The sequence below is a fragment of the Leptonychotes weddellii genome, chromosome 5, assembly GCF_054177405.1.
Source record: "Leptonychotes weddellii isolate Sample4059 chromosome 5, ASM5417740v2, whole genome shotgun sequence".
NCBI classification, from domain to species: domain Eukaryota; kingdom Metazoa; phylum Chordata; class Mammalia; order Carnivora; family Phocidae; genus Leptonychotes; species Leptonychotes weddellii.
In genome coordinates, this window is record NC_138373.1 from 45,768,258 (window position 1) to 45,788,094 (window position 19,837).

Sequence of the window (19,837 nt, forward strand, 5' to 3'; positions counted from 1 at the left end):
GAGAGATTACCTTGGGTGGATACAAAAGGAATATATCTCCCCTCCCCTCCCCGACAGAGGGCAGAGAACAACCTCCCACCATGAATACTAACTGCACCCACACAAAGCTTAGGATCCTCAAGCCTCTTCTTAGTTTGGAAGTGGGGGTGTTGGTGGTGGGGCCAGTTTGGATTTGTTGACTGTCAGTAAATCCTGAGGAGATAATTCCTGGTTAGTTCCTGGGGATGTCTTCAATTTGGAATGCACGAGGTGGTGAGTATTGTTACCCCTCAGTGGCAATTTGAGGACAACAGGAAACACATCCCACATTTTATTACTCACGGTGAATGGTAGCGTGTGGTGCGATTTCCCTTTTCTTTTTCTGTTGTGATTCTCCATAGGAAGAATTTTTGTTTTTTGGTTTTTTTTAGTCCTATTTAAAAATCTGGAAATTAAAATAAAATATTTTAAGCTTATCAAAGAGTGACCGGTAAGGTTTCCCCCATCCTCCCCCATCCTCCCTCCACCAATACTGCAACTTGGAAATGCAATAGGGACACAGTGCCTGAGAGCCTGAAAATGCCCAGGTCTGTAAAGCTGGTGGCCAGACCAGGACTCCGCAGCCCCACTAAGTGGTCACATATCCTGCTGGGTGATTCCTTCAGCTTCACCCTGACTGCAACACGAGGAAAGAGCTCTCTCACAATTCAGGGAATTCACATCCTCAAGTTCAGGGTCAGATCAAGGAGGAAGTTCTACGTGAGTCACAGTGGAATTGTATTTAAAAAAGTCAGCCCTCAAACTTAGAAATCTGGTATAATGAAATATTTGACCTGAAATGGGCTTACGAAAGTTCAACGTAGCTGACAGGGAACAAAATCTACCTGCACAGTACTCCACCCACCATACTCATCTGTCTTTTCAAAGGTGGTACCTGCTCTGTCTGGGACACAAACTGGACTGAGTCTCGCTAAGTCCTGCTCTTACCTGACCCTCACCTGAGGCTGGTGTTGGCCCGTATTCAAATCTACTGACACCAAAAGGACTTAGGAGGAAGCGGGTAGTTAGTGAAGGTTTGGTGGGAAGAGGGTGAGGGTTACCAGACAGCCTGCACTGGAAACCTCCTAAGACTCTCCTTGAAAAGTCCTTCCCTCAGCAGCTGCTCTACCCCCGGTCTCCTCAGACTCAAGACATTTCCAAACCCTGTCGGCTTTGCGTCCTCCACCTGTAAACTGAAAACGAGCTGGGCCCAGATCAGCAGCAGCAAAACAAGCTGTCCTCAGTCAAATTTTAACCACCAATTATGCCTCAGGCTTATCTCTGGGGGGAAATGTAGTTCAGCTCAAAAAAATTGTTTTTATTTACAGAATCACCTGTGGATTAACAGACTGTTAGTGATTAACCATTTTATCACCTGAGTCTTGTCTATGTCTCTCCAAGCACCCCTAGACTACAAATTCCTTGTAGGCAGGGGGTTTATCTATGCTGTTCACTGTTGTATCTCCTAGGCCTTACCACTGTGCGCTTGCCACAGAAGAGACTGCAAAGAATTTTCAGATGAAGGATGAATGGGCGCCATACATCCTCTTTCCCTGCTCGGACCTCATTCACGGGCAAGTCCTAACGCTTGCCTGAGCAGCACTGTTGTTCACCAGGGATCTTCTGGAGACTTGCTTGTCTTTCAGAATGCTTACCATTAAATCGTAGGAATAACTTGTTTACTGTTTTCTTCCATAATTGTTTCTTCCACATGTTTCTCCTTCAAAATACTGCCCTGGAATACAGACATCATCTATTTGCTTTTGGGAAGTATGAAACCATTTCCACTACATTTTTTTCTAGCCTTCCTCTAAATGTGTCACCCAAAAGACCTCCGGGTCATAAATTTTCATCTGCAGAAGTAGAATAATTATTTCTTATTTTTTTAATTATTTTTTTTAATTGAGAAACTTCACTAGGAAATCATTCTTGAAGTGCATCAATGTTTTCCTTTTCCTCCTATTGTCTATCAACTATTTATTGAATGTTTGACAGAAGCCAGGCTCAATGCTATGCACATTGGCATTTACTGTCTCATAAAGAAATACAATATTTACTAGTTTTTGTTGATGTATAAAGTAATATAGAGTCACAACAGAAAATTTGGAACATATACAATACCAAAAAAAAAAAAAATCGCATAATCAGAGCCAGAAACACTAATTGCCATCAATTCGACAGATTTCCTTCTAATTTTTCCATACATACATGCATTTTCCATGTATGTGGAAATATATTTCCATGAAATAATAATTTATATACAATTTTATAATGTTCCTTTTGCCCCCCTAACCATATATTTAGATATTTTCTTATGGCCACTAAAAATTCCTCGTTTCAAAAAGCTGCATGATAGTTTATTTCTCCCTAATTTTGGATGTTTTGGTTGTTTCTAATTTTCTGACATTTTAAAAAGGAGATAGTATATATCTTCATGCACAAATCTTTGTGCTTGTTTCTATTTCTTTTTTTTTTAAAGATTTTATTTATTTATTTGACAGAGAGAGACACAGCGAGAGAGGGAACACAAGCAGGGGGAGGGGGAGAGGGAGAAGCAGGCTTCCCGCGGAGCAGGGAGCCCGATGCGGGGCTCGATCCCAGGACCCTGAGATCATGACCTGAGCCGTAGGCAGACGCTTAACGACTGAGCCACCCAGGCGCCCCGTGCTTGTTTCTATTTCTATAGAATCCTCAGATACGGAATTACAGGATCAAAGTTTATAAACATTTTTAAAGCTGGGAAATATTTTTATAAAATTGCTTTCCAGTAAAGTTTTGTCAATTTATGCTCCCACTGATAGTATATAAAATTTCCCATTTCATTGCATTCCTGTCAGTATTGAATATTAGAATTTAAGAAAATATTCTCTAATAGGTATATTAGGCATTATTTTAAATTTTTACTTTTTTAATTACTAGGTAGTTCAAACACTTTAAAATATAACACACAGGGAAAGAGCTAATTACTAACCATTTTTTTGAGGTAATTTTCCCATTGAGTTATCAAAGTTTTCTTATCAACTATGGGTGTTTTTGTATTGAGGATAAAATTAACTGTCAGATTTGTTATGCACAGTTCTATAGAATCTTTTTTTCTTTTCAAATTTTGTTCACAATATTTCTAGTTGTCAGGATTTAAAATTTTTATGTAATCGAGTCTAATGGTCTTTTCATCTATGATTTTTCCATTTCTTTTCTTCCCTCATCTTGATGTACCATAAATATTTCCTTAAATTTTCTCCTAGTTTTAAAAATCTTTAATGTATCTGAAATTTGTTTTAGCACATAATGAAAGGTAAGGGCTTTACATCGAGTATTTTTTTCAAATTACTAGTTTTCTCAAGCCTATTGAGAATATGCCCCTTTTTCATTTATTTTAGATTACTCTCATCACATCTTAAAGTCTACACTATGTCAATACTATCTTTTTCTGGATTATCGATTCCATTCTATTATCTCTATCACTCAATATCTGTTACTATTCTATCGTGATACTTTTAAATTATTATAGTCTTGTACTATGTTTCAATTGAAAACAGTGCAATTTGTCATATTTTTCTCCATTTTCACAATTTTCTTAACTCTTCTCATCTGCCATTTATTCAGATAAACGTTAAAATAATTTTGTTTTAGTTTCCCAGGGTAGATGTTAGTAGCCTCATTGTACAGATGAGGAACTGAGTCTGAAAAAGGATAAACAGCTCAAAATCGCACATCTGAGTGGAAGAGACATAAAATAAAATCATTTCTTTTGACATCTCTTTCAGCTCTACAATGTTATAATTTTTAGTAAAGGAAACATGAAAATTACTAACCCTTCTTCTTCCCTGTGTGCCTCCTCTAGTGGCCAAAACAGATATTGCAGTTTCTCGAGCCAATGATCTACAGTAATTATTTTTATAAAACATACACCTACTTTTAGCTTAAATTTTTTTAGTTTATTTTTAATTTACACAAAGTTCATAATATTGTCTGATATTTGGGGGTCATGTATTTCCAGGATTTTCTTAACAAAGAGCAGCCTCGGAAGACATTGATTAAAAACTCAAGTGAATATAAAGTAAAATTTTGTAAATTCCATGGGTTTTAAAGGAATAAAATGGCAGATACAAAGACCCTCCAGATGTTTCTTTGTTCCTTTTTTCTCCCTTGACGTCATGTAAGTACTTCCATGAATAACTATTTTTCAGTTACCCCTCTAAGCCATTTCTTGTTTTCTTACTTTCCATCCTGTTGTTCTAGTCCCTTTGTGTTATTCGGTGGCACAAAGGTCTCTCGACAGGGGTGCAGTGGGGACCGGAAGCCAGCCTGTGTTCAGGTAGTCACTGTGGGGCCCTGGCTAGGTCCACACCAGCCCAGAGGAAGGTCCACCTGTTTGTAATTCCCACAAAGCTCTGGGGTGTGCTAGGCAGGGGCTGCCTCATGGCCCCACAGCCACCCGGTTGAAACCTGTCTCACTTATTTCCCTCGTCGTTCTGTCTCTTCTTTTGGTGGTGGTGGTGGTGTTCGGGATTTTTTTGATTTTTTTTTTTTTTTTGCCTTTTCTCCTTCTTCCTTCCCAATCCCACCATCCTTCAATTTCTTCCTTCTTATCTCTTCTTCACCTGTAAGAAAAGATACTGAGTAAAATTTAATTTTTACACAAAAGATAATGTGTAAATCAGAAATTTTAAGTAAACTTTAAAGATTAAGCCAAACATATGTTTATACATCATGAAAACCCAACCAAGCAAATAGCACAATAATAAAAAGAAAAAAAAATTCTGGGAGGCACTTGACAAAATGTCTTTTTCTTTATCTGAAATCCTTGTCTATTTTACCTCTCACCAGCAGGTGTTTAATAGTCTCTGACTTTTAGTAAGCCCTTTCATGCTAAATGAATTAGTATTTAACACAATATGGGACACAATTTGGAAAAAAACAAACAAACAGCAGAAAGCTTAGGCCCATTATTCATCAGGGATTAAGGACTGACAATATTGATTCTCTCCTGGATTTGGTTCAGAAAGAGGGGGGTAATAGTACTTGCCTAGTTAACTAGCATGTTGGGTAGATTAAAGTGCTTTGTAAACATTAATTAAAGATGCAGGGAGTTAGATGAGGCCAGTGTGTTATTAGTGAAAAAAGGTCTCTCTCCTTTAATCAGGTGTGTCTTCCTGGGGAGGGCAAAGAAATGAGCTAAGGAGTAAGGTATTGGGGCTCAGCCCTGAGCGCCGCCCGTTGACTCAGCCCTGCCGTGCCGCCAACCACTTCCTTCCTCAGTTTTCTGTACAATGGGGATACACCACACACAGCATTTTGGAATACAGGTTTTGTAATGTCTGCCAGCGGAGTCCCCAACAAACCCTACAATTAATAAAGCCCCGTAACTCCTGCTTTCTGCCTCCCTCCGGAGCTGTGCCACCCGGTGGAAACACTGGTCCCATTAGCTCTCAACAACTTGAGGAGAACCTTCCACAACCAGCTGTTAACCTCGGTCGGTATTTCCGCGGCGATGGAGAGAAGAAGAAAATAGCACCCAGCAATGGGGTCAGAAGCTCCGGGAGGAGGCTCGTCGCCTCTCTGAACCACAGTTTTCCCTCGGTGTAAAACGGGGCACAGAATCAGAGGCTTGTTCTGAGGGTTACGTGAAATAATGGGTACGTTCATTGTCTTTTCCGAAGGTAATAAAAATTCTACACTTGGGAGTTATTACCACTAAATAGAACATAAGCTCTCAAAGCTGACGACGATGCAGCGGGGGAAACAAGTCTCCTTCGGAGCTCCAGACGCAGACCCCTACTGCTCTTCGCGGCGAGGTCCCCAATTCAGACCTCGCGCGGAGACCGAGGACCCCCCCGCCCCTCGAGAGGCGGCCTCCGGGCAGCAGCGGCGTGCGGGGGCGCCTGTCCCTTTAAATGCCCAGCCCGCGCGCTGTGTGTTTTGGGGGGCGCGGGGAGCGCGCGGCAGGGCGGTGCAGCGCGCAGAAGCGGGCGCGCGGCGTGTGGGGCGGAGGGTGGGGGTGGAGCGCGCGTCGGCGGTGCGAGCGCCGGGCAGGCGTGGGAGCGCGCGGCGGGGAGCGCGCGGCGGGGAGCGCGCGGCGGGGAGCGCGCGGCGGGGCTGCCTGGGACTGTCGGTGAGAGGCGAGCGCGCTGGCTGACGGGCGGGCAGGCGGCGGGAGGGCTCTGGGTCCCAGTCCCGGTGGGCACCTGCGGTCCCCGGCGCGGGGGCTCCTTCCAGGTGAGTTTGGACTTTGCGATCCCCGACTGGGTCAGGGCGGCGGGCGGGCGCCCTGGCAGCCGGTGCCTTCGCCAGGCACGTCGGTGAGCGGGGCGGCGTTTGGAGTCTGTAGAGGGAGGCTTGGGCTCGGGGGGGTTTCGGATAGACAAGGGTGACCCCCTTTTCTTGTGGCCCGGCTGTCTGCACTTCCCACGCTTCCCTGCCGGCGCCCCGGTTGCGTGGATCTCTTCTTGCGCGCTACTCTCCTCCACATCGCTTGCCCAGCCTCCTGGAAGTTAGGAAAGACGCATAATCCGAGGGACCGTCGTCGACCCGGTGGCCTCATCTACCGGGAAAACAGTGCCTCCTTTGGGATTGCAGGGGTTCGTGTGCGCCCCAGGTCGGAGGAGGTGCGGAGAACGCGGCGCTTTTCGGCTCCGAGGTTATCCTGTTGGGGGGCGCGAGGTGGTCCGAGGCACGTGTTTAACTTGGGGCGCAGAGCGGTTACGGGTTGTCCCTCACACCCTTCCGCGGTCCCCACGGCCCCTCCCCGGAGTCGTTGGAGACTCGTAGCCGGACTCGCCGCCGCGGCCCTCGAACTCCAGGGAGCTCTGCCCCTCACGTTGTGGACAGGAGGGTGGGAGCCTCTCATATTGACAGGAGGTAGCCAAAGCCACCTGTTAAACTTGGGTGCAAAGTGACCACTAGATTTGGGTCCCCACCCCCGCTCCTCCAACCCCCAATCGCCAGCAGGTAGCTGAATCAAGTGGGAATGCGTAGGATCCGCAGTGAATCGGGCCGGGAGGGATTTAAAAAAGAAGAAAATGGGACCCGATGTGATGCAGTTTAACAAAAGGCAATACAATAAACTCCAGTATTTCTCCAAGGCTTTGAAAGTTTCCCAGTATTGTTTTACGGAGTCTAAATTTAAGCATCTAACCTTTTTTTTTTTTTAAACCGCAGGAACTAACCTCAGAAAATTCTTAACTCTTTGCCAGGCAGGATAGTTGATACAGAGCAGAAAACTTAGTGAGTAAAGAAAAGGAGTGTTTTTTTGTGCCTTACCCCCGCCCCGGCCACCCTCCCAAACAGTAAAACAAACGTTCGGGTCTGTTGCAGGGAGACTGTAGGAAGAAAAGTTCCTTCTGGCTCCAATTTTAATGGAGAACTTTTTTTTAAAATCTGTATTTCTGAAAGAAACAGAAATACCAAGCCAGGTGTAAGTGTAAACTTGAGAAAGATGCTCACAGGAGAAATGTTTATTAAAGATGCTTTTCTACTTTATTTTTTTTTAAAGCATTGCATACATAGGGCTCGAGCATGTACTAAAAAGTTAGCCCTCAGAGTTCCACGCCTGAATGTTACAGATTGTTTTTCTAGGTGGAGGAGGTATTTTCGTTGGTGAGGCCAATGTGGAAATACAAACAAATGCCCTGTTTACTTGGGATTGGGTGGGAAGGACGGAAGTTGTCTAAAATCTCTCTTGCCAAACTTGACAGTGTATGTATGGAATCCTGTGTATTTTCTTGCCCAGACCAGTAATAGCCACTTTTAAGTGACTGGATAGGTTCTTTGGTAACAGCATTTCAGATGAGCTTTTCTTTGAAAATTTTGGATGCTGATACTCTAAAAGCAACACATTTTCTCCCTTACTAAAAATCAGGAAGCCAAAAATTAGAGTAACATTGGCTAGTAATAATTTAGAGAAGGCTGGAAAGATGAGAGGTGCTTTTAAGAAGATTTGAGTGTGTCAGGCATGATGACGTCCTTAAGTGTGGGCACCAAGTGCTCTTTAATTCATTCAGCGATATTTGAAGACTGACCACCTACACCGTGCTGAGCACTGAGTTCGTCTTTGGGCACACAAGCATATCTAGGTGACAGCCATATGGCCCAAACTGATTAAAATCAGATCAAGTAAGCCTTCATCAGGAGCTGAAGATACACCTGGCCCTGGTTCCAAAGTTCTCAGACACCTAAGGAGTCTATAGTTGGCACCCTGTGTTGATTCTAAAGATCATCTCAAATAACTAACTGCATGAGGTGTAGTGGAGCCTTGAAGCCTGAAGGGAGAGAGGTGAAAGGTTTGGGTGGAGCAGAGCTAAGAGCAGGGGAGCCTCTGGAACAAAAGTTCAAGGGCATCTTATCTACATGTTTGTGGGACAGCCGCCAGGGACACGGAGGCCATTCGGGGGTAGGTGCCAGGGAATCCTAGGAGCATCCCAGAACTTGAGCTCTCTGCTTTGCCGAAGGGCAGCATTGCGTTTCAGTTTCCATTGGTGGGAGTGCTGCTTCATAGCTGCCTGCGTGCTCTAGGGAAGGATGTGTCCTGCCACCCTGGCTCTGACACACGGCAGCACGTCCATCCCTCTTGAATCTTTGAGTGCGTCTGCTGGCCATTGCAGAGAAGCCTCTGTCCACACTGACACAGCAGGCTCAGTATCGTGGAATCACTGGTAGTAGCCTCCGTCTGTGGAAAGCCACAGTGATGCCCTTGTCCCCCTTCTAGGCTCACAGCATTAATACTGAAACCTATTTTAAGAAAGTAGGTGCTGGGTTTATAATCCATGCAGTCAAGCTTGGTGGCAAAGGAATGTGTAGGGCAGAACATTCCACCTTGTTGGAGAGAGACGCGATAGTGCTTTATGAATGCAGATCTTCAGACTGGATATTTCCAAAGATCCTAGCACTGTGAAGACTTGAATCTCCTTATTTTTTTAAAATGTAGTTAAATATATATAACATCAAATTTACCATTTTAAAGTGTACAAATCAGTAGCATTAAGTACATTCACATTCTATGTGCTTGAGAGTGTTTTCTTTAATTTTTTTTCTGTAGAGGTCTGCAGATATCCATTAAATGAAACGTATTAATTGAATTCTTCCTCACTAACTTTGTGCCTACTTAACATGTCAATAATTGAGAGAGGTACAGATCATCCCCCACTTAATGATTTTTAGACTTTACAATGGTGCGAAAGTGGTATGCATTTAGTAGAAACCGTACTTGGGATTTTGAAGTTGGATCTTGTCCCGGGCTAGCGATGTGCGGTCAGTCCTCTCTCGGATGCTGGGCGGTGAGCCGCAGATCCCAAGCAGCCAGCAATCACGAGGGCGGACGACCCATCCCGACAACCATTCTGCACCCATCACTGTTCTGTTCTTCAGGTGTAGCATTCAGTACATTACATGGGATAATCAACACTTTATTATCAAATAGTTTTTGTATTAGAGGATTTTGCCCAACTGTAGGCTAATATGAGTGTTCTGAGTACATTTAAAGTAGGCTAGGCTAAGCTATGATGATCAATAGGTTATGTGTATGAAATGCACTTTCAACCTAATATGGATTTATCGGGATATAACCCTATCATAAGTCAAGGAAGATCTGTACATTGAAAGATAACACTGAAATGGGGGATTTGTCACTATCTCCCTGTATTTTGAGCTAGAAAATATTCTGAGACTTTGTGCATACAACTTTATATGTGAAAATCTAACAATGTGCATCTGTAAGTTTATATTGGTAGATACACAGTGTCTAATAGGAATTGAGCTTTTATTATTACATAGTTACTTTCATCAATAATGAGGATTTTTGCCTTAAAATCTATTGTGCCTGATGTAATATAGCCAGAAGTGACCCTCTCATTGTTGCTGTTGTGAATATTGGCTTGATGTTATCTTTTCCCATCATTATTGTCTTTTAAATGTCTTTCTTGAGGTATAGTCAGTAAACTGCACATATTTAAAGTGTTTAAAAAGGGAAAAAAGTACATTCACAATGTTGTGCAACCATCACCATTATCTAATTCCAGAACTTTTTCATCACCCTGAAGGGTTTCCCATTCCCATTAAGGAGTCACTCCCCATTTCCTCCCACTCTAGCCTCTGGCAACCACTAGTCTGCTTTCTTTCTCTATGGATTTCCCTGTTCTGGATATTTCCATGTAAATGGAATCATATAGCATGTGGTCCTTTGTGGCTGGCTTCTTTCACTTAGCAATGCTTTCAAGATTCATCCATGTGAGAGCATGCATCAGTACTTCATCCCTTTTTTATTATTTATTTATTTTTAAAGATTTTATTTATTTATTTGAGACAGAAAGAGAGAGCGAGAGAGTGCACAAACAGGGGGGAGGGGCAGAGGCAGAGGGAGAAGCAGACTCCCCACTGAGCAGGGAGCCTGACCCAGGGCTCCATCCATCCTAGGACCCCGGGATCATGACTTGAGCCGGAGGCAGACGCATAACCGACTGAGCCACCCAGGTGCCCCACTTCATTCCTTTTTCAAAGGCTGAATAATATTTCCTCGGATAGACCACAGTTTGCTTATCCATTTTTCAGTTCATAGGCATATGGGTTGTTTCCACCTTTTGGCCGTTGTGAGTAGTGCTGCTATGAACATCGTGTACAATTTTTTGTTCAAACACTTGTTAAATGTTTTGGGATCTGTACCTAAGAGGGGAATTCCTGAGTAATATGGTAATGCTGTGTGTAACCTGTTAAGGAATCACCAGACCATTTCCCCAGCAGCTGCACCATTTTACAGTCTCACCAGCGATGTATGAGGGTTCCGGTTTCTCCACATCCCGCCAACACTTGTTTGTGTGTGCGTGTGTTGAAATTACCATCCTGGTGGGCATGAAGTGGTGTCTCACTGTGGTTTTGATTTGCGTTTCCCTAATGACTAATAGTGTTGAACATCTTTTCATGTGCTTGTTAGCCACTTAGAGGCCTTCTTTGGAGAAATAACGATTCAAGGACTTGATTCTCTTTTGTATTTGCTTTTATATTGCCAAAATCTTGCATGTGCGTAAGTGTAGTTATTTTTATAGGGCTTGGTTTGTCTATTATATTCCTTCTCAAACCTTCATTCTGTTGTTTTGGGGGTTTTCCCCCTGCTTTCTTTTTCAAGCTTCTGCTGTTCCTCCTAGGAGACTGTCTGAAGAGTGCTTTGAAATATTTCATATTCTGCCTAATTTAGTTATTGTTCCAAAGGCCTGGGTTGGTTCCTTTGTTCATTCAGCAGTATTTGTAGACTGGCCGCTGGCATTGTATTGTGCACTGAGCTAGTCACTGGGTATACAAACATACCAGTCCTCATATGCTTCTCTTTTGGATGTCTGTAGATACGTTTTATTTTTCTTAATTAACAGATTAGTAGAGCCTGGCATAGGGAAAAAGAGCAGCACTCAACTCGAGGTGGTGAGGGAGTCCGTCTCACGTTTTGTAGGGTTCACCACCTCCTGTTTCTGGAACTTGGGCTCCTGGTCTGTGAAATTTGGGGTAGGACTAAATGACTTCTCCAGCCCCGAAGACCTTGAAACCGATGATTATAAGTTAAGGATTCATGACAGTTTTCTTTTGCACACCTAATTCTGTAAGCGTACTGAAAATAGTTTATGTTGCCCAGTTTACTTAAAGGAACTCTCTTGTGTGGAAAAAAAATAATGCTTGTGTTCCTTTCCACTAGATGACACAGGTGAATTTGGTCAATTGCTTTCTTCCAAAATGGTGCACTTGGTATTTTTCTGTAAAGATTCAGAGGGTTTGAAGAGGTTTAGTGAGCATTTAAGTTCCTACCATGGTAGGCACAACTGGGAATGTGGACATGGATAAGGGGTGGACCTTGCCTTTGAGAAATTCATGATCTAATAAAGGAGATAGGATAAATGTCCAAAGGAGTCAATAGCAGCGACCCTCTGCTCTCTTTTGGGAGCAGAGGACAGAGATATTCTTTCCTTCAGGGCATCAGAACACCTCTTGGAGAATGTGACATTGAAGCTGGGCCAACAAGGGGACGATACTGGAAAATCAGAGTGGTGGAATGGTGGCTTTGATTATAATGCTGAGGAGGTTAGCCTTGTATCTGGGGGCATTAACCATGAAAGACAGCAGGTCTTTCCGGCTTTACTGTGGAGTAGACTTTTGTATACCCAGAGAGTAACTTGACATTGAACAGGATGTTCAGGGTTGAGGAATGGAGGATAGAAATATGAGATAAGATGGTACAAACAGGGGGTTGGCACTGAAAATGTCAAATCTTGAATAGATGTTTTGGTGCAAGAAGAGTTTAAAAAAGCATTATTCCTGAGTGGAGAACTCTTTCTGACTTGCCAAATTGACTTAGGGCTTCGGACCTCAGTTTCCTCACCTGGTAAACTGCCCTCCACACACACTAGATAACCAATGACTTCGGTGACTGAGGTCCTGCTAATGCAGGCAACTTCACTTTATGAATCAGATGTCTTTACAGTGTATCTGAGGTACATATGTTGTGTAGTAGACTTTTTTTCCCTGCAGACTCCTATTGTGATTTTATTGATTTTTTTTTTAATTTTATTTTTTCAGGGGGGCGGGGGGAGGGACAGAAGGAGAGAGAGAATCTCTGGCAGACTCCATGCCTGACGCTCAATCTCAGGACCCTAAGATCATGACCTGACCTGAAATCAAGAGTTGATCGCTTAACAGACTGAGCCTCCCAGACGCCCCTCCCATTGTGATTTTAGAGGTGTCTTCTGAGGAAAAACATTTTTTTTTAAGATTTTATTTATTCGTTTGACAGAGAGAGAGAGAAAGCACAAGCAGGCGGAGTAGCAGACAGAAGCTGAGGGAGAAGCAGGCTCCCCGCTGAGCGAGGAGCCTGACGTGGGACTCGATCACAGGACCCTGGGATCATGACTTGAGCCGAAGGCAGACGCTTAACCGACCGAGCCACCCAGGCATCCCAGGAAAAACACTTTTGTATCAACATGTAGTAAATCATACTTAAGCCACAATTTCATTTTAGGGAATATACTTTTTTTTTTTGCCATGACTAGTTATCAATTCTATTCCAAGAACATTAGGTTAACCATATAAAATTACCAATATTCAGCTACTTTCGGCCTATGCATATGGCAACTTCATAGGATTCAATCTAATAACTGTGGCCCAGTTCTTAGACCCTTCCCTTTTCAACCGTTGTAAGAATGTAGTCAGTGAAGTGGAAAATTCACAGAAAAACACAGTGTATTTAAATATTGTGTTTCTTAGCTAATTCCCATTTTTTCAGGATGAAAGTTCTTACAGACGGTGTTCCCAGAAGGTGTCTAGGAAGAGTCTGGAGAGAAGAAGAGAGCCTTTGTATATACATCCACAGCAGCAGGGCTAGCAAAGAAGTCTTGGAAGATGAGGTTAAAGGTCCAATGCAGTGGGTTGACCCAGGGGGATGTCTTGCGTGAGCTTTGCTCCCCGCCTGGCTTGGATTTAAATCTATTCAACTTGAGATAAGATATGTCAATCAGATCTCTACTTCCAATCTAACCAGGTGTTATAAATACCAATACTAGATGAACATACTCTACCTTGGCTTTATTTTTGTTGTGAGGATGAAAGAAACATTTAGCTAAGAATTTTGAGGTTCTCAGAAAGAAACAGTATTATACAATAATAAGGCATAATTATTAGTTCTAAGTAAAAAGTATGACATTTTATTTCACCCTTGTAGCATGTAGTGGGTGCTCTGGTAATATTTGCTGAATAAATTCAGAGAAAGCACACAAACTTATTTAACAAAAGTAAAAGTTAAATGGGGATTTTCTTCTTTAAAAAAAAAAATTTCCTTAAGAATCCAGAAATATGCAATAGGCATATAGAATGTCAATTTTTTTGATTAGCTAAGAATTAAATTTGAAGTGTCCATCTTTGTATACATTTGTATACAAATGAAATTTGTAATTCATCAGGTAGAACCAGACTTTGCTCCTGTCGATGTTTTTTTGTTTGCTTCCTTGTGTTGCAAGGGTCATTCCTTTTTGTTACAAGGAACTCATCTGAAATCTAGTCAAGGTTGTTTTCAGGTGAGGTTTCACTTCAGGAAAACCTAATTTCCACATCTTCTGTTCAGTGATAGGAAACGGATAACAGGAGGCATCTTCCCTTAGGGCCTGTTAACCCATCCTAGCTAGGTGAGGCCTCAACCCTGAACTTGTTTGCTTAAGTGTAGACACATCAATTACTCTCAGGTGCCGCCAGGCCCTCAGTAAATTACCACCTCCTATAAACAGCTGCAACTATTCACAGTTGAGACAGTCTGAAATCTTGCTTTTCAACATCGTTCAGAAAGAGCTTTTCAAAAGAAAAAAGGTCTAAATGAAAGCATGATAATTGTTCCGGAGAAGTAGAATTACTAGCCTTTAAAATGTGTAGTTGTATTTAATACACTTGAGTGCCAGTTAGAGTTTAAGGTCCTAAATTCTTACAGCAGACATTTCAGTACTAAGGGGAAAAACCCAACTCAGAGAAAAAGCAAAAAATCACGTGTAAGGAATTGTAAACTGTTGGCTGCATTAACATTTTAAAATTTCAGGGGCGCCTGGGTGGCTCAATCGTTAAGCGTCTGCCTTCAGCTCAGGTCCTGATACTCAGGGTCCTGGGATCGAGTCCCGCATCGGGCTCCCTGCTCAGTAGGAAGTCTGCTTCTCCCTCTCCCTCTGCTCCTCCCCCTGCTCATGCTTTCTCTCTCTCTCTCTCTCTCTCTCTCAAATAAATAAATAAAATATTATTTAAAAAAATTTTTAATTCCAGAACAAAACTAAATCTAACTCCTAGCACCAACCAACTTCTATCTAAGGAGGACTTTCCTCTGATCTTCAGGGCTGGGGTCCAGTCGGAGTTTGCCAGTTGGCTCAGTCAATATTTTTTGGAAGCGTTCTTCTCTTTCCAAGGTTTTTGTTTTCTTGACACTGAAAAAGAGCCCATGCTAAAGAATGGTAACTACATATTTATTTTACTTCAGCTGTTTATTTGTTAGAGGCTTATTTTTTAAGTTAATCTTGGGTATGGGTTACACACAGTTGTACCCATGGCTGCATTTATACTGATATTTATTACATGTTAATGTTGGAAAGCATTACTGGTTTGGTGCGTCTGATGTATTTATTGGCACTGACTTTTTAACAGATCATTATTAGTGAAGCTAGGTGAAGCGTCTCCTCTATGACTGTATTTAAAGTTACTTCCCTTGTATTCCCAGTTTGCCCTTGATTGAAATAGGTTGAATGAGAGTAATTTCATCTAAATCTGACTGCTTTGGTCTATCAGTATGATGGAGGGATAAAGGATGGTCGCCCCAATGAAGTTACCATGCTTGAAAGGACTCCTAAGTGTTGAAGACTTTTGTTTAGATCGAAGGTCTGTTTTAAGGATACTCTAATTTAAATAATAATAGTAAGATGATTTTAAAATATGAATGTTGTGAAGTACTGAATAGTAAGTCTCTATTTTGTGACAAGTGTTTTCCAAAGTCCTGTGGCTCTATTAAAAAATAAAAGAGAGCTCTTTGCCCAAAGGGAGCTTTCTGTCTAATTGAAGAAAAAAGGATTCTGTGCAGAGTGAAACCTGGAGTGATCGTTTACATCAGAGTGACGAAGATGCTGTGATGTCATCAACAAGGGGTGAAATAGACACAGTAGGTAGGCAAGGAGCCAGAGGAGAGGTCAGCGATGAGCAGCGTCAGGAAGCAAGGTTTGAGAAGGTTTGGTGGAGTTTCTGAGCGAGGCTTTGGAGGCAAGCAACATGGGAAGCTGTCAAAACCTGGCTCACGATGGAGCAGAACATTAAGCAGACGAGGCTGGATAAGAGGGTTTCTATTATGGAAAACAGGGTGGAAGAGATACACGTAGGCAGGGTTCTAGAGACACTTCAATGCTCTGTGTTCTTACAGATAGGACCCTTGGCAGGACAGGCCAGGGAGACGGGGACTGTGCCCGAGCTGCCAGGCCTGTGATAGCAGCAGTCATCCAGGATTTTTTTTTTTAATTTTTTAAATATTTTATTTATTTGAGAGAGACAGAGAGAGAGCACAAGCAGGGAAAGCGGCAGGGCAGAGGCAGAGGAAGAAGCAGGCTTCCCGCCGAGCAGGGAGCCCGATGTGGGGCTCGATCCCAGGACCCCCAGATCTCGACCGGAGCTGAAGGCAGTCGCCCAACCGACTGAGCCACCCAGATGCTCCAGTCATCCAGGATTTTAGAAAGGTTCTTTCTGTCCTTGCGGTTCATTGGTGGATGCTGCACTGAGCATTGGTTTTATTTTTAACAAGGTTTTTGAGAGTAGAAAACTCGGAAGACAACGTGCAGGACCAACAGCTACACTTCGCTCTCTCCCAGATCCGTGGTGCGCGTGACATCGCGGGGTGTGAAGTGCGAGCGGGATCCCGGAGCTGTTCTCGTAACTATCACGTGTGCTGGGACACCTGCCGTGAAATCATTTTTTACGGACTTCAGTTTGGTAAATTATTTTTAGGGGAGAAACGAAGTGGTGCATTTAGTCTAAGAATTTTGTTAAAGCCCTAATTAAGTTGAATGACAGAAAAGAGAATATCAGCATTCCGTTTCCTTCTCACGTATGGATTGGGTTAATACAAAACAATGGAAGGGGCGCCCGGCTGGCTCAGTCGGTGGAACATGGGACTCTTGATCTTGGGGTTGTGAGTTTGAGCCCCACGTGGGGGGTAGAGGTGGCTTAAAAATAAAATCTTAAAGAAAGAAAATTGTCGGTACCATTCTTAGCTCCATCTTCTAGTTAATTTCTTGTTATAAATAACTCATTTTTCACACACACTCTTGACATAAAAATAGGAATTAAGACAGTAGGACTCCTGCTTTTTTGGTCGAGGAAATCAAGGCAAAGTGCCTGTCACATTCGTTGGTGTTCACATGAATGAATGTTGTCAGGAGCTACTAGAATTAAGGCTAACAATGGCTATTTTGTGTTTACTGCTAATTTCATCTAGGAGTGTGTACATTCCAGTAAAAATGGCTGTTCTCTTTATTTTCACCCACTGCTTAACCATATGAAAAAGCCCATTCATGATAATGAGCTGTGGTGACTCAGAAACCATTCCCACTGTGAAACGGCTTCATTTTTAATGTTCTTGAAGGTCAAAAAAAAAACACAAAAAAACACAAAAAACCAAGAACCCATATCTTTGAACGCGGCTTGGCTGTTAAATCATCATATGGGGATTTCTCAGGCTGTAGCTTTAAAGATCATTCCTTTCCTAGGATTGTTTTTCTACGTTTGGGAACAAGTCTTCACAGAATTCCTGTGCACGGAAGCAGGAGAGACTCAGGATCCTGCCCCAGTTACTCATGGGTGCACACGCCGACCCTCCTGCACCGCCTGATGTGGGAAAGGGGCCGTTTCTAAGATGATTTCTACCACTTTCCCAGCTCGGCTCTGCTTCTGCTGACTGGATCTTAGCACTGTCGGTTAACGGCGGTATCTAGACAAAATGTGAGGGTCTATAAACCACAGGTCCAGGGGTTCAGAATCCTAGGACCCAACCTGGATCTTTTCTTTCTTAAAGAGTTTACCTTGGCAAGGAGCGGGAGCAGTTCTCTTTTTAAAGTGTTCTATAGGCACGCTAAGCAAAAATTAGTTCCACATCACTCGGTTAAGGTGGATAATTTTTCCATTTATGTTCAGAACGAACAAAGGCAATAATCACCCTTGTGATTTTGTTTAGCCTGTCTGTAGGGCATCTAAGCCATGTAAGGTATGATTCCCTTCCCCCCCGACCTAGTAGGTGCAAAGGTACAACAACTATTCGTAGTTGAAGGTGAAGGAACTTAATATATTTGTTCTAGCTTAAATTCTTCAGCAAACTGGGTCAGATCAACCTTTCCCTGGTTAATTTCAGGCTAAACCGCCATCCAAGAAAAGTTTATCTTTGTGGTTTCTCCTTCCCTTGAAAGCGCTTCCCCCCGGCATTGCCCTGGGGTTTCTAGATTACATATGTCTTCTACTCTTTCCTCATTAAGTCCGAACTCATCTGTCTGGCATCATCTCCTTCAATGCTGGACCTTACAGACGCTTCCCAGGTGATAAAATGATCTGGTAAATCGTTACTCTTCAAACCTCTAGGCCATCTTCCTTTTCTGTTTCTCCGGCAGTGGGAGGTAGGTGCATGAAGGAAACCAGAAGGTATTGCCCAGCAGATGGGGCCATGTTGTACCTGCCCATCCCTGCCTCTGGCTTGTGTTCTGGGTATGGATATAAAACACAGTGTTGTGTGTGTGTTATATTGATATAAATGGAATTGTGCTAACAACCTGATTATAACTTTTCACTCAAAACATCTTAGGACCTATCAATGCCATTGTCCAGTTGATTGCTTCGGACTGAGGCACGGTGTTCCATAGTAAAAGTGTTTACCCGGTTTTGATTTATTCTGGGAGTTCCTAGTGGGCGATGAATCTAGATTCCCACCAGCTCTACTCTGCTGCAAGCAAAGTTCCCCTGGATTCCTGGAGAATTCCCACGGAGTAGACTGAGCAGTGGGATTTTTGGATCGCGGGGCATAGTTTCACTAATTAAACACTGCCCTATTGCTCCATGGAGAGCTTGGATGAATTTCACACTCCCAACAGTGAGTGGTACATGAAGGTTCCTGTTTCCCCACATTCCTGCTGGTGTTGGTTATTTTTCAGTTGTCTAATTTTTGCCAATCCAGTAGGTATAGGCTAATGTCTTACAGTAGTTCTAGGTTTGTATTTCTTTTGTTTCCCAGTCTCACCTCTTAGTCACTTGGGTTTCCTCTCTGTGAACTGCTTAATCATATTCCTTGTATATGGTTTTTTTCTGATGAGTTTCCTGTCTTGTTCCTGTTGTTTTACAAGAATTCTTTGTATATTCTAGCGATCAGTTCCTTTTAGGAGACCTTGAATGTTTTCAGCTGGCCTGCCTTTTTTCTGTTAACGTGGCCTACAGTGCCTTCCATTTTTATGTAGATTCACTGCAATTTTCACCTTAGGATTTGTGGTTTTTTGAGTCCTACTGAACAGAAATATCAGTGGAGCAGAATAGGAAATTCAGAAATAGAACGTGCCACATAAACATTTAGCATAAAATAACATTTGGTACTTCAAAACAGTGGAGAAGATGAGTTTTTCAATACTTGGCATTTGAGTAACTGCATTGCCCTTTTGGCTTGGGGGTGGGGAAATAGATCTCTCCTTCACACTTTGCACTAAGATAAATTCAAGTTAGATCAGATATTTAAATATGAAAAGTGAAACCATAAAAATGCTAAGTAGAAAATATGGGAAGTATTTCATTTATATCCTTAGAATAAGGAAAGGCCGTTTTGTTTTTTTTTTTGACTCTGAGATCAAGACCTGAGCTGAGACCAAGCACCAGACACTTAACCGACTCAGCCACGCAGGTGCCCCAGTAAAGGCCTTTCTAAGTTTACAAAACCCATAAGGTATAAACCAAAAGATTGATGAAGCCAACTATTTAAAAATAAAAAATTCTTGGGGCGCCTGGGTGGCTCAGCCGTTAAGCGTCTGCCTTCGGCTCATGTCACGATCCCAGGGTCCTGGGATCGAGACTCACATCGGGCTCCCTGTTCGGCGGGAAGCCTGCTTCTCCCTCTCCCACTCCCCCTGCTTGTGTTCCCTCTCTCGCTGTGTCTCTCTGTCAAATAAATAAATAAAAATCTTAAAAATAAATAAATAAAAAATTCTCCAAGTCAGTGTACAAATTAAGAAAACATTTTTGCAATTTATACCAAACAATTTATGGGCTTTCTAGTCTGTCCCACGGGTGTATTTGCTGATCAAGTGACAGTACC

At 42.7% G+C, this 19,837-nt stretch overlaps 1 protein-coding gene and 1 long non-coding RNA gene across 3 annotated transcripts in view; one reads left to right on the plus strand and one right to left on the minus strand.

Annotated features, from left to right (window-relative positions):
• Positions 1–321: 321 nt before the first annotated feature.
• On the minus strand, positions 322–5,317 carry LOC145721640 (uncharacterized). Its single transcript, XR_014145466.1, has 3 exons — positions 4,241–5,317; positions 1,674–1,753; positions 322–424 (listed from the first exon to the last, which is right to left on the minus strand). It is a non-coding gene; the product is annotated as an uncharacterized LOC145721640 (long non-coding RNA).
• Positions 5,318–5,510: 193 nt separating this feature from the next.
• The window catches only part of PROSER2 (proline and serine rich 2), a 45,993-nt gene continuing 31,666 nt past the window's right edge, over positions 5,511–19,837 (plus strand). The window contains exon 1 of one of the 2 annotated variants that reach the window (XM_081820577.1): positions 5,511–5,657. The gene's annotated coding sequence lies outside the window, so the exon portion shown is untranslated. Of the gene's footprint in view, positions 5,658–6,104; positions 6,238–19,837 lie in introns of those variants that run through there. The other variant, XM_081820576.1, reaches the window with a different exon arrangement.